The sequence below is a fragment of the Hyperolius riggenbachi genome, chromosome 9 (genome assembly GCF_040937935.1).
Source record: "Hyperolius riggenbachi isolate aHypRig1 chromosome 9, aHypRig1.pri, whole genome shotgun sequence".
NCBI classification, from domain to species: domain Eukaryota; kingdom Metazoa; phylum Chordata; class Amphibia; order Anura; family Hyperoliidae; genus Hyperolius; species Hyperolius riggenbachi.
Genome location: NC_090654.1, coordinates 197,550,188 through 197,564,803, shown reverse-complemented (window position 1 = coordinate 197,564,803; position 14,616 = coordinate 197,550,188).

The window sequence follows — 14,616 nt, the reverse complement described above, 5'->3', positions numbered from 1 at the left end:
TTTCACTGTCTGCGGAGCGCCGAAAGGATTGATTGGAGCAGGGTGTTTCGTCTAGTGACCTAGCAATGCAAATTAGCATTGGGCTGGCAGCGATCGCTACGTGTGTGTGATCAGTGCACACGGGTACATAGCTTGGATCATAGCTAGATATTCACCAAGCAGTGTTTACAATGGATTGATTAAATCAAGGGTCACAGTTTATATCAGGCATTGACTGTGAAAGGCTGTTTGATTTTAGATTTTTTTTTTTTAATCTGGTCTCTGTGCAGAGGAGCAGAAAACGACCGATGTGTGCATAGCTGTGTTAATTGCATTAAATGGTATGAAGTTTAAGCAACTGCCTCATGAGGCAACAAAAGCAACTGCCTTGGGTCTTTTTGGACCAAGAGGCAAGGGGGCCCATGGCAGGCTTGTGGCCCATGAACTGCAGCGTAGCAAGCAGAAAGGTAACTCATCTGTCCATGTTTTGGTTACATGATCCTCCAACACTTTCATCCCCATGGTGCCCTTAGCACTTGCTGGTGTTTTAATGTGTTATGTTACTTTGTCAACTTGTCCTACCAGGCAGTACAACAAGAAAGTGTATGTCAAACTATGCTATTGTATTGCCCCCGCCCCCCACCAACTTTCCCCCAGGCCTAACCTCCTCTCCAATGCTATAGCCTGATAATCCATTTCAATTATTGGCCAATCACTGACCAATTTTTCCACCTACATGTAGCATTATGTCTAATGGCCCCCTCCCCTATAGAGTTCCCTTGTGTCTAGTGGTGCTCCTTCCTTCCCAATACAGTTCCTTGGTGTCTAGTGCCTCCTCCCGCTTTCCCACATATGGCTTCCCTGGTGATCTAGGGCTTCATCTCCAATCTAGCTTCCCTGATGGTCGTCTCCCACCCTCCCTCCTTACTTCCTGGTGGTGGGCTTTCCCCCCTCTCTCCTCATCAGCTTCTCTAGGGGTGAGTTTCCCCCTCCCACCCCAATACAGCTTACCTTGCGGTGGGCTTTGCCCCTCCCACCCCAATACAGCTTACCTTGCGGTGGGCTTTGCCCCCCCCCCCCACCCCAATACAGCTTACTTTGTGGTGGGCTTTCCCCTTCCCTCCCCAATACAGCTTCCCTGTGGTGGGTGTCTTCCTCCCACCTCTCTGGTGGTGTCTGTGTGCCCCCCCCCCCCCCCAGCAGCAATATAAAGGCTCATACACACATCAGACTATAGTTTTTGGAAAATGAAAGATCAGACTAATCTTACCCCCTTTCATGTAGTATGAGAGCCATACCTTCACAGTCTTTTCTATGGAGCTGAACTCCCCATCAGAAAAAAAATCTTTGCAAGAAGCTGCACACACAGATGCTGTACAGACACAAAAGATCAGTATCTGCAAAAGATCTGTTCCTGCCAAAGATCCGTTCCTGCAAATTGCATTCATAGTCTATGAGATCTGCAGATCATCATACACACCTTGTTTGGCCTGGTGCACACCAGAGGAGTTTTTCTGAGCGTTTTCAGTGTTTAAATCTGCTGCTAATGTTATCCTCTGTGTCTGTGCACACTGGAGCAATGAGGTTTTGTAAAAAAAAACCCATAGCATTACATTGGGAAGAGCTTTTGAAACCTCTAAAAGCTCTTCCCAATGTAATGCTATATTTTTTTTTTTTTTACAAAACCTCATTGCTCCAGTGTGCACAGACACATAGGATAACATTAGCAGCAGATTTAAAAACTCAAAACGCTTAGAAAAACTCCTCTGGTGTGCACCAGGCCTTTAACTGACATTCATCTGCAGATTAGAGATGGGAAGTTCAGATCTTTTCAATGATTCGGATGATTCGAATCGGATCATTGAAAAGATCCAGATCTTTGATCCGAATCTTGGATCATTTTACTAGGGAAGCATTCGGGGGTGAAATGACTAGCAGGACAGGACTTTCCCTGCGGTGGACAGAGAAGGGGAGGGGGGTGGACACACAGAGAAGGGGAGAAGATAGACAGAGACTGGCAGGGAGTGAACAGAGAAGGGAGGAGGGACGAGCAGAGAGCAGAAATGTTTGTTTGCACACAATACCCACATGCTGCAATCCTATGCTTTACATATATTTCACATATATGTTCATCTGTATACTTTTAACGTTGCACAGTGAAAGAAAGCATTCCCAGAAGTGAAGTGCAGCTGTTTAGAGCAGTGCAGGAGGATCATATTGCCCTGCAATCACAGTGCCTACCCTGTCCTAGCCCAGCACGCTGTCTACAAAGTTACTGAGCTGTGCTTCTGAGCCAAAAGTTTCCCATTTGTTCACTGTGCAGGAACAGACAGCCTATAATGAGCAGCACATTCCAGCCAGTACGTGTGCTCTACACATATCTGGCAGCGGCACCCATGTCCCCTCTCTCTAATCTACCTGTCCCTGCAAGGCTGGCTCCCCTCCAACAGAGCGATCCATCTCGGCTCTGCTTCCAGGACCCTGCTGCCCGCTGAGAGGGGGGTGGACCTGCCCCCTTTGTGATCCGAATCACTTGTTCATGATCCAGACAACACTACTGCAGATCAGACAATCATCTGCAGATCTGAAAATCCATCCTGGTGGATCTGATCTGCAGATGAATGTCTGTTAAACAAGGTGTGTATGATGATCTGCAGATATCATAGACTATGAATGCATTTTGCAGGAACGGATCTTTTGCAGGAACAGATCTTTTGCAGATACTGATCTTTTGAATGTCTACAGCATCTTTGTGTGCAGCATCTTGCAAAGATTTCAGTCTGATGGGGAATTCAGCTCCATAGAATAGACTGTGTAGGTATGGCTCTCATACTACATGGAAGGGGGTAAAATTGGTCTGTGATCTTTCATTTTCAAAAGACTATGGTCTGATGTGTATGAGCCTTTAAATGCAGAGTATAGGGCAGCAGAAGGCGTGAATCCTGTCACCACTTCCAGTGCCAGCTTATCACAGCCTCACAGGAGATGCCAGACAGTGGAGGTTTTGGGACATAAGGATTCACAGCACTGCATCTAGAGTGGTGAGAGATTCCCAACTTCTGCTGCTCTCCAATTTATACCTGGTTTGGTTTGACATATGTGATGTAGGTGGATAGGCTATGAAAGAGCCTCTCGTGATAGCGCCGAGAGTAGTCTGCGCTTGTTCAGTTTTATTGTCTCTGAACTGCGCAAGCGCTGGGCACTCCTGTCGCCTTAAGCATGATCACAAGATCCCAGCTGCAGGTTGCGATCTTACGGAGGGGAGAGTGGAGGCCTGGCTCAGAGCGTAACCACACCGTGGGGCCTACTAGACTTCTAGGGGCTGGAAGAAGCCTGGGGTAAGTAAAACTTTTTTTTTTTTAATTTCTGGATTTATACTTTAACCTCTTGACGACCAGCTAACGCCGATTGGCGTAAACTGGTCGTCTGCGGGTTACCATGGAAACGGCCGCTCGATCGAGCGGCCTTTCCATGTCAGTTCACGGAGGGTGTCTCCGTGAACAGCCGGAGAGCTGCCGCTCGCGGCTCGCCGGCAAAATGTAAACAGGCGAGGAAGAAATCCCCGCTGTTTACATCATACGCAGCAGCGCCGTAAGGCAGATCGGCGATCCCCGGCCTCTGATTGGCCGGGGATCGCCGCATTCTCATTCGCCGGCATCTGTTGTAGGCGGCGCAGGACGGATCTCCGTCCTGCGCTGCCCATAGGAGGAAGGGAAACGCCGGAGGGGGACGGAGGCGGAAAATGGCTGCGGAGGGGGGCTTTGAGGAGCCCCCACCGCCGAACGAACAGAGCCGGCGGCGATCAGACCCCCCCAGCAGGACATCCCCCTAGTGGGGAAAAAAGGGGGGTAGTCTGATCGCCCTGGCTCACTCCTGATCGGTGCTGCGGGCTGGAGAGCCCAAGCAGCACCGATCATTGCAGGAAGCCCTGGTCGGCAAGTGGTTAAAGCAGGGGTCCCCAAACATTTTGGGTCGAGGGCTGGGTTAACATACTTCAGATTGCTGGGGGGGCCGAAGTATACATAAAATGATGTAGAAGTCTTTGCAGGCCAGACAGTGCAGCATACCCAGGTAACAACCTGCAGTCCAATTGGACAGCAGTGTCACCTGTTGTGGAATTTGATTGGAAACTAGTGAATTACTGCTTTCTTGCTTCCATGTGGATGGGTCGTGCCAGCACTGCTTTTCTATATGCGGACCACCAATATTTAAAGATGTAGCTGACCGCATCTATAAGTAATACATTTTATGTGTGGGGGGGTCGGTAAAAAAGGCTCAGGGGGCCACAATCGTCCTGCGGGCCATAGTTTGAGGACCACCGCTTTAACGAATACCTCAGTCTGCTGTGTGTGTGTGTGTGTCTCTGTGTGTGTGTAGGTGCGCATAGGTTTACTGCACCTCCCATGGCCTGGCGTCTGCCTCCGTTCGCCCGCTATTGCTGCCACTGTCCTGGTCGGGGCGGTCGGCGCCCTTTGACCTGACATACTGTGTTGGGAGTGTGTGCGTACAGCACACTGGGTTCCTGGCGAGCAAAGTCACAAGCTGCCAAAGAGGACATATTGCAAATGCGCAGCGCAGTATGTTGGGTCAAAGTGCGCAGAACGCTCCGACCAGGACCTGGTTAACGGCGAACGGAGGCAGACGCTGGGTCATGGGAGGTGCAGTAAGCCTATGTTCACCTCTCCCCACACACACGGCGTCATTTTTAGATTTTGCTTAGAACTAAGGTATCCTTTAAAGGATACCTGAAGTGACATGATGAGATAGACGTGTATGTACAGTGCCTAGCACACAAATAACTATGCTGTTCCTTTTTTTTTTTCCTTTCTCTGCCTGAAAGAGTTAACTATCAGGTATGTAAGTGGCTGACTCAGACAGGAAGTGACTACAGTGTGACCCTCACTGATAAGAAATTCCAACTATAAAACACTTTCCTAGCAGAAAATGGCTTCTGAGAGCAAGAAAGAGGGGGAAAAAAGGGGAATTTTTTATTAGTAAGGGTCACACTGTAGTTACTTCCTGACTGAGTCAGCCACTTACATAACCTAATATTTAACTCTTTCAGGCAGAGAAAGAAAAAAAGGAACATAGCCTAGTTATTTGTGTGCTAGGCACTGTACATACACGTCTATCTTATCATGTCTCATGTCACTTCGGGTATCCTTTAAGATCATGGTCTCTGGTAGACCAAGATATTAGTGCTACTGGATGGTAAGGAAACAAATATAAATATATATATATATATATATATATATATATATATATATATATATATATATATATATATATATATATATATATATATATATATATATTCTCTAATATACCTTTAAAAATATATATATACTATACTAGCCATCAGCCACACACTATCACCCTCTACACTACTTTCCCATGCAAACTGTTGTACCCCTTAACCCCACTGAACGTGAGCTCAAAAAATGGGTAGGGCTCGCTATGTGTATATATTATTACATCGCCCAGTTAGTTGGGTGCAGGGTGGGCTGAATGACGGTTCAACCTGCTGCTGCTGAAATTCTGAGCAGCGTTAAAGAGAACCCGAGATGGGGTTCTTCCATCGCAATCCATATACAGAGGCTGGGTCTATCTATAGAGCCCAGCCTCTGTTGCTAGTTAGTTCCCTCCAAAGCCCCCCCTGCGCGCTGTCAGACCCCATAAAACACAGCCGCGCTACGCGGCTGTGTTTACCTCACTACTGTCAGTCTCGGCTGCTCCCCCGCCTGCTGAATCGCTCCGGTCCCCGCCCGCGTCCCTTCCCTCCAATCAGCGGCGAGGGAAGGGATGTGGGTGGGGACCGGAGCGATTCAGGAGGCAGGGGAGCGGCAAGATTGACAGTAGTGAGCTAAACACAGCCGGCTGCGACACGCTGCGTGTCGCCAGCGCGGCTGTGTTTTATGGGGTCTGACAGCGCGCAGGGGGGGGCTTTGAAAGAAACTAACTAGCAACAGAGGTTGGGCTCTATAGACAGACCCAGCCTCTGTATATGGATTGCGATGGAAGAACCCCGTCTCGGGTTCTCTTTAATTACTATTATGTGGGGGCACATAATTCAGCGCCCCCAAATTACATCTAAAATCCCACTGTGCTGCTATAGATGTAATGACATTATGTCTATGGTGGTGCTCAAGTCAGGCGCTACACGGCTGCCAGCAACGCTGAGATGACCTCTCTTGCTTGCTTTTCCCTTATGGGTTATTACTGCTCTCTGTATAGTGGGTACATTCTTGCCACCTCCATGTACGATGCATTCGCTGGACAATGCATTAGAGGATCAGCATGACTGCCAGGCAACTGGTATTGTTTGTGGCCAGTGCACACCAAAAAGCGCTAGCATAATCAAACACTCAGCTCTTTTTGAAGCAATTTTTCAGAGCAATTCTAGGCATGTGCAGAGTGATTTTCTAATCATGCCTAACGATTGTCAGAGCGTTTTGGTGTAGCTTTTTTATATTTTGTTACAGTAGAGCTGGAACTGAACAGCTTTTGTAACAAAACGCTTGGAAAATCGCTCAGCTCTAGCGCTTTTCAGAGCGATTTTCCACTTAACATTGAGGCTGAATCGTCTCAAAAAAGCACAGAAATGCTACAGGACCCGCGTTTGCGTTTAGAAAAAAATCACATTGCTCTGGTGTGATCCATCCCATACGAATACATTAGCCAAGCACTTTTCAAAGCACTAGCGTTTTTAAAAGCATTCAGAAGTGCTCTTGGTGTGCAACAGCCTTAAAAGGGAATGAATATATAACTCTCACAGGGTGATATTGGTGGCAGCACTTCACCCTGTGCTACTCTACTAACATTAATTGCAGAGTCCCCCTGCAGGTTCAGGTAAGGTTTGCAAACATTTTGCACTGTGTAGTAGTATTTGGATTTTTTCAGTAGGAGGGATTGGTGCATATCTGAATCTGCAGGGGGACTCTGCAATTAATGTTAGAGAAGCGGTCGTGTGACTGCTCTCTCTTGGACACACAGGCAGTGAAACATATTTATAACTAAATCCAGATTGTAATGAATTTAGTATAAAAATATTTCACTGACAAGTGTGTGTGTGTGCATGCTACTGCACTAGTACAAGATCTGATTCGCTAACTTTCATCAATACTTACTATATTCTGATATGACCCAGATGCAATTTATACAGTTATAGCACCCTACTACAGAAAAATTCTAATGAATCAAATGCAGATCTTCTTTATCACTTTGCTCTTCAACCACAGTAAGGGCCCATTCACACCTGAGCGGGAATCGCGCGATTCCCGATCAGGGCAAACCGCTAGTGGTTTTGTAAAAACAGCTACACATTGTAGCCATTGGCAGTGTTCTTACTTTAGTGATAACTGCAAACGCGCTGCATGCAGCGGTTTTCCGGCAATTAGCGTTCCGCGATCCAGCACGCTAATCGCGATCACTCCAAAACTGCCGCAGTGTCCAGCGATTTTTCCACGTTAATCGTGGGAAAATCACTCCCGCACTGCGATTTCAGATGTGAACGGGCCCTAAGGGCTTGTTCACCCTAAGGCCTCTTGCACACTATATGCGATTCCGAATTTTTTTTTTTTTATTTATTTTTTTTCTGATCAGATTTTTAATCCCGATTTAAAAAAAAAAAAAAAAAAAAAAAAGTACTGCATGCTGCTACTTTTTTTTAATCAGAATAAAAAATCGGAGGTATAAAAAAATCGGAATCGCATGTAGTGTGTAAAAGGCCTAAGGGCACTTTTGGCTTTTTTTTTTTTTTTTTTAAGCACCAGCAATTTTCAAAATTGCCCTACTGCCCTCTTTCCCTGAAATTAAGACATCCCCTGAAAGTAAGCCCTAGTAAGAATTTTAAGCATTTTCAAAATTTAAGCCCTACCCTGAAAGTAAGCCCTAGCGGCAGTAAGGGGGAAAAACATGGAAATTTTATTACAGGAGCCCATGGTCTTGCGGGCAAGTAGACATGGGACACGTGACACAGGAGGACAGGGGATAGAGGAGGACACAGTTACAGAGGGGGACACCAGGGGGCACTAAAGGTACAAAGGGGAAAAAGAGGCACACAAGAGGTGTACCCAGCTGAGCAAGAGGCGGCACAGTAGGGAAGGCAGGTGGACACACAGCACAGAAACTTGTGTGTTCATAGAAATATAAGACATCCCCTGAAAATAAGCCCTAGCACAACTTTTGGTGCAAAAATTAATTTAAGACACTGTCTTCTTTTCGGGGAAAGACGGTAGTGCTTGTGCAATGAGTGTTCACCTATGAGCGGTCCGCTCACCTAAACGTTGCCTGTACCATTTTCAGGGAGAATTGCCTCAATGGAAGGTGTAGGGAAATCGCAAAGTGCTTGAAAAAGCGCTTTGCATAGCGATTTCCCCAGCGCTTTTATGAATAAATACATTGTATTTATTCATTACCGGGTGAAAGAGTTCACTTCATGACTGACGTCAGGAAGTGAAAAAACAAAAGCGCATAGAAAAGCGCTTTATAAAAAAATCACAACGCGCAGGTAAGTGCCGGGAGATGCTAAAAACAAATCGCACATAAAATCGCAAAACGCTGGGGTTAGCGATTTATGATGTGAACACTGCTTAAATCAGTGCCACTGCATAGTGATCTTGAGGGCACCAATGTGCAGATTCAATAAAGGTGCTAGGATCCCTCCAATCTGAGGGGCTTCATGAATGACTGGAATAATTTCCTAATTACCATCCTTGCTCTTGTATACTAATTAATGTGTTACACAGAATATATGGCCACCTCCTTTCATTCTAGTACTTTGTCATTATTGTATATTTGTACCATATTAGTACTGTATCACTACATTACTTTTACCATTTTTTTTTATTCCTTACTTCCATTCTTTTTATACATTTTTAATAATGTTTGTCATCCTTGATGGGCCAGGTGCCTAATTTCATTAACTGGTGCAGTTCAAGCTGCTGCTACTACAGTCTACTTTTTTACCACTAGATGTCACCATTATACCAAGTACAGTACAGTATAAGATAACTAATTACAGATTGGCCAGCAAGATATGGTAAACCAGAACTACAGGATCTTCTCAAAAAATTAGCATATTGTGATAAAGTTCATTATTTTCTGTATTGTACTGATAAATATTAGACTTTCATATATTTTAGATCCAAATACACACAACTGAAGTAATTCAAGCCTTTTATTGTTTTAATATTGATGATTTGGGCTTACAGCTCATGAAAACCCAAATTTCCTATCTCAAAAAATTAGCATATTTCATCCGACCAATAAAAGAAAAGTGTTTTTAAAACAAAAAAAAGTCAACCTTCAAATAATTATGTTCAGTTATGCTCTCAATACTTGGTCGGGAATCCTTTTGCAGAAATCACTGCTTCAATGCGGCGTGGCATGGAGGCAATCAGCCTGTGGCACTGCTCAGGTGTTATGGAGGCCCAGAATGCTTCGATAGCGGCCTTAAGCTCATCCAGAGTGTTGGGTCTTGTGTCTCTCAACTTTCTCTTCACAATATCCCACAGATTCTCTATGGGGTTCAGGTCAGGAGAGTTGGCAGGCCAATTGAGCACAGTAATACCATGGTCAGTAAACCATTTACCAGTGGTTTTGGCACTGTGAGCAGGTGCCAGGTAGTGCTGGAAAATGAAATCTTCATCTCCATAAAGCTTTTCAGCAGATGGAAGCATGAAGTGCTCCAAAATCTCCTGATAGCTAGCTGCATTGACCCTGCCCTTGATAAAACACAGCGGACCAACACCAGCAACTGACATGGCACCCCAGACCATCACTGACTGTGGGTACTTGACACTGGACTTCAGGCATTTTGGCATTTCCCTCTCCCCAGTCTCCCAAGTACTTTGGACCACTGAGCAACAGTCCAGTGCTGCTTCTCTGTAGCCCAGGTCATGCGCTTCTGCCGCTTTTTCTGGTACAAAAGTGGGTTCATGCTTCCATCTGCTGAAAAGCTTTATGGAGATGATTTCATTTTTCAGCACGACCTGGCACCTGCTCACAGTGCCAAAACCACTGGTAAATGGTTTACTGACCATGGTATTACTGTGCTCAATTGGCCTGCCCACTCTCCTGACCTGAACCCCATAGAGAATCTGTGGGATATTGTGAAGAGAAAGTTGAGAGACGCAAGACCCAACACTCTGGATGAGCTTAAGGCTGCTATCGAAGCATCCTGGGTCTCCTTAACACCTGAGCAATGCCACAGGCTGATTGCCTCCATGCCACGCCGCATTGAAGCAGTCATTTCTGCAAAAGGATTCCCGACCAAGTATTGAGAGCATAACTGAACATAATTATTTGAAGGTTGACTTTTTTGGTTTTAAAAACACTTTTCTTTTATTGGTCGGATGAAATATGCTAATTTTTTGAGATAGGAAATTTGGGTTTTCATGAGCTGTATGCCAAAATCATCAATATTAAAACAATAAAAGGCTTGGACTACTTCAGTTGTGTGTATTTGAATCTAAAATATATGAAAGTCTAATGTTTATCAGTACATTACAGAAAATAATGAACTTTATCACAATATGCTAATTTTTTGAGAAGATCCTGTACTAGGAGTGTGTGGCTGATAGATATTAAAAAGCCTCCTAACAAAATTAGGAAGACATATGCCCCAAGATACCAGAAATTAAGTCAGGAGTCTAATTAGATCAGAATTTTAGGGTCTAAAAACAGAAAAAAAAGTTGCACCACTTTCAAGCCCTAAAATACAGAAATAATCAGAACACCACATAGTGAATGGATCGAGGAAGGGAAGGAAATGGGAGGGTGATAGGCAGGAACATCAATGCAAGCCTGTCTTCTTCCTGTGTGAAAATTTGACTTTAGCTGATCGGATTTACTGTATATAAATAATTGGAAAATATTATTTATAAAGTGCCAACATATTATGCAATGCTGTACAATAGATAAAGGGGTTGACATAAAAGGATGTCATGTTTGGGTGCTTCATAATGCATCCTAAAATGTCACATTAAAACCGATTGCTGGCTTTACCCAACTGTCAATATAAAAATCAGGGCTGTAGAGTCGGTACAAAAATCATCTGACTCCAACTTCGACTCCTCAGCTTATGAAACCACTGACTCCAACTCCATGTACCCAAAATTGTTTCGACTCCAACTACACAGCCCTAGCAGTGCTATGAAATGGGTACAAAAATCATCCCACTCCTCAGTTTATGAACTCACCAACTCCGACTCCAGCTACCCAAAAATTGCTCCGACTCTACAGCCCCCTGATATAAATAAGTTCTATTTCACCCCTGAAAATATCTGGTTCCCTGTACAAATGCAGTGGGCACAGGAAAAATGTAATTGCTTTTCTAAAGTGCTTGCTATGCGTCTAGTGCACTTTCAGACCACAATTCAATTACATTGAATTGCAATATTACCAGAAGCTAGTGACTGCGACTTTAGATAAGAATTAGGTTTTAGGTATAGCATTATTTAAAGTATATGGCAGCTAGGCCCCTTGAGAAACACCAGGTCCTAGGCAACTTCCTAGGTTACAATGTGGGTGATCCAAGTTTATATACTGAACACATGCTTTGGATCTATGATCTGCAAATTACACTAGCAGCAGCTAGTGACTTATTGGGCAGCCTCCTGATGATGCTGCCAGAAACAGCATGAATGTCTTCTGCTTCTACACACCAAAGTCCGCCTTTGGGAATCCTTGTGAAGGCTTCAGGAATACTCATGTACACCATACGAGCACTTCTGAAGAGGAGTGGGTCTGTACTGCACACGTGCAAGCCTGGACCACCAATGCTTCTGAAGCCTTCAGCGTGTTATTTCAGTGGGGGAAAGCGCTGGACTGAGGGTGAGAGTTGGGCCTGGAGTGATTTTTTTTTTCCGCAATTTCACGCAGAAAGATCACTGAACACTGCGGCGATTTTTCCGCAATCACGTTTAGTGCTTCTATAGCACTGAAACGCGATCGCCGGGAAATCAGCTGAAAATGGTGCAGGCGACACATTTGCGTCTCGCAATTTTGGGCGATTTGCGGCGATTAGCGCAAATCACCCAAGTAGGAATGGGCCCATAGGGTTTTATTACACTTGCGCTTTTAAAAAGCACTAGCGTTTGAGTGTTTTGCCTAAATCGTGGCAAAACGCTCTAGTGTGAATGGGCCCTAAGCGCTTTGTGATTTTAAAATCTCTTTCTAATGTTATCCTATGTGTGTGTTCTCACTGGAGCGATGTGATTTTTGGAAAAATCCCTCATCATAGCACTGCATTAGCAAGAGCTTTTAAAATCTCAAGTGTTTAAAAAGCTCTTGTAGTGTGCACCAGCCCTTAGGGCTGGTTCACACTATCGGCGTTTGATTTTTCTTAAGCACTGGCGATTTTACAAATTGCTCTAAAAGTGCTTGTGTAAGGATTTCCTATGACAGTGTTCACATGTAAGCATTTTATTAAAATCGCAAATGCGCTACATGTACCATTTTCTGAGCGTTTTGGCTCAATGGAAGGTATTTCCTGAGCGCTTTGATGAATAAATAAATCGTATTTATTAATTTCCAGGTTAACCTCTTGCCGACTGCTCCACGCCGATTGGTGTGAGCAGTGCGGCAGCCCCAGGACCACTCCACGCTGATTGGCTGGGAATGAGGTTTGCAGGAGATTGCATGGATGATGGATCTCTGCCCCACCTTCAGATTCCCAGTGGCGATTGCCGCTCGGAGACGGTTAGATGGCGCCGTCTAATAACCCTGTACAGCGCTGCGATCTAAGGCAGCACTGTCCCCTCTGTAAACAGGAAAGTGATCGGCTGTCATTGGCTGAAGCCTTTTAACAGCCGATCACGCTGATTGGCTGGCGGGGAAATAAAAAAACTATTAAAAATACAGGCAAATTTATTAAAAAATATTTATATTTGACTGACTTCAGGAAGTCAAAATCAATCTCTCCGCAAAAGCGCTTAGAAAAGTGCTTTTCTAAGCCGAAATCACTCTGAGGGCTGGTGCACACCAAGACTTCAAGAGCGTTTCTGAGTGCTTTTTAAAATGCTTGCGCTTTGAACAGCGCTTGGCTAATATATTTGAATGGGATAGAGCACACCAGAACGATAAGCTATTTCCCAAACGCAAACGCGGGTCCTGCAACATTTTTGCTGATTTCTGAGGCGATTCTGCCTCAATGTTAAAGGGGAACTGAAGAGAGAGGTATATGGAGGCTGTCATGTTTATTTCCTTTTAATCAATACCAGTTGCCTGGCAGCCCTGCTGGTCTATTTCTCTGCAGTAGTATCTGATTAAAACCAGAAACAAGCATGCAGCTAGTCTTGTCAGATCAGACTTATAAGTCTGAACCACTGAAACACCTGATCTGCTGCATGCTTGTTCAGGGGCTAAGGCTAATAGTATTAGAGGCAGAGAATCAGCAGGGCTGCCAGGCAACTGGTATTGTCTAAAAGGAAATAAACATGACAGCCTCCATATACCTCTCTCTTCAGTTCCCCTTTAAGTATAGGAAAGTGGCAAATCGCTCTGAAAAGTGCTAGATCGGAGTGATTTTCCGAGTGTTTTTGTAACAGAAACTGTTCAGTTGCAGCTCTACTGTAACAAAAATAAAAAATGGTACACCAAAACACTCCAAAAATCGCTAGGCATGCTTACAAAATTGCTAGGCACATGCTTAGAATGGCCTCGAAAAATCACTTCGAAAAGCACTTTGTTTTTTTTTTGGTGTACACTGGCCGCTTGCAAAAGCGTTTTTAAACTCGCCCCATAAATTGCCAGCCCTTGTGATTTCTGGCAACCCCTATCTATAGATTATCTTGATCTGACCTTGGTGGGCGACCCAGTTTTGGGAGCTGTCCGCACTAGGACATATAGGAAGTCTTGTGCGGGTAACTCTACGTTACAGGCAACTAGTTGTCATCCTGCACACACAATCTGGGCAATTCCGGTGGGCGAATTCATTCGGGTGCGCCGAAATTGCTCGGATGAAGCCTCCGAAATGGGTGAGTTTATAACGGTGGAAAGGCGCCTCCTAGAGAGAGGATACCCTAAGTGGATCATTGAGAAGGGCAAGCGGTGGGCAGCTTCTATCCCTAGGAATCAATTGATCAGGGCCAATGCCCCCAGTCGCAGTCCCGAGGGGAGACCCGCCCGCATTCGTCACCACCTATAGTTCTGAATTTCAGGACGTGAAACGTATTATCAGTAAATATTTACCCATTTTGGAGGGTGATGATGATTTGCGTCCTTTTCTGCGGGAGGGCGTTAGTTTTGCAAGTAGGCGAGCACCCACACTTGGTAGTATGTTGTCCCCCAGTTTGTTTGGTTCTCATGTGCATTCTTCCACTTGGCTTAATGTAAAGGGATCATACAAATGTGCGATTCCATCTTGCAATTATTGCACTATGCACACTAGGACCAATTTTGTAGAGTCTCTGAGTAATGGTTATAAAGCCACCATGAAACACTTTATTAATTGTAGCTCTAAAAATGTAATTTATTTGGTTACATGTCATGTCTGCTCCCTTCAATACGTCGGTTGCACGACCAGACCACTTAGGGCCAGGATTTCCGAGCATTATTTGGGAGCAGGATGGTCTACTCAGAATGTTTCTAATGTGGCTAGACATTACCGTACTATACATGGGGGTGACATGTCTG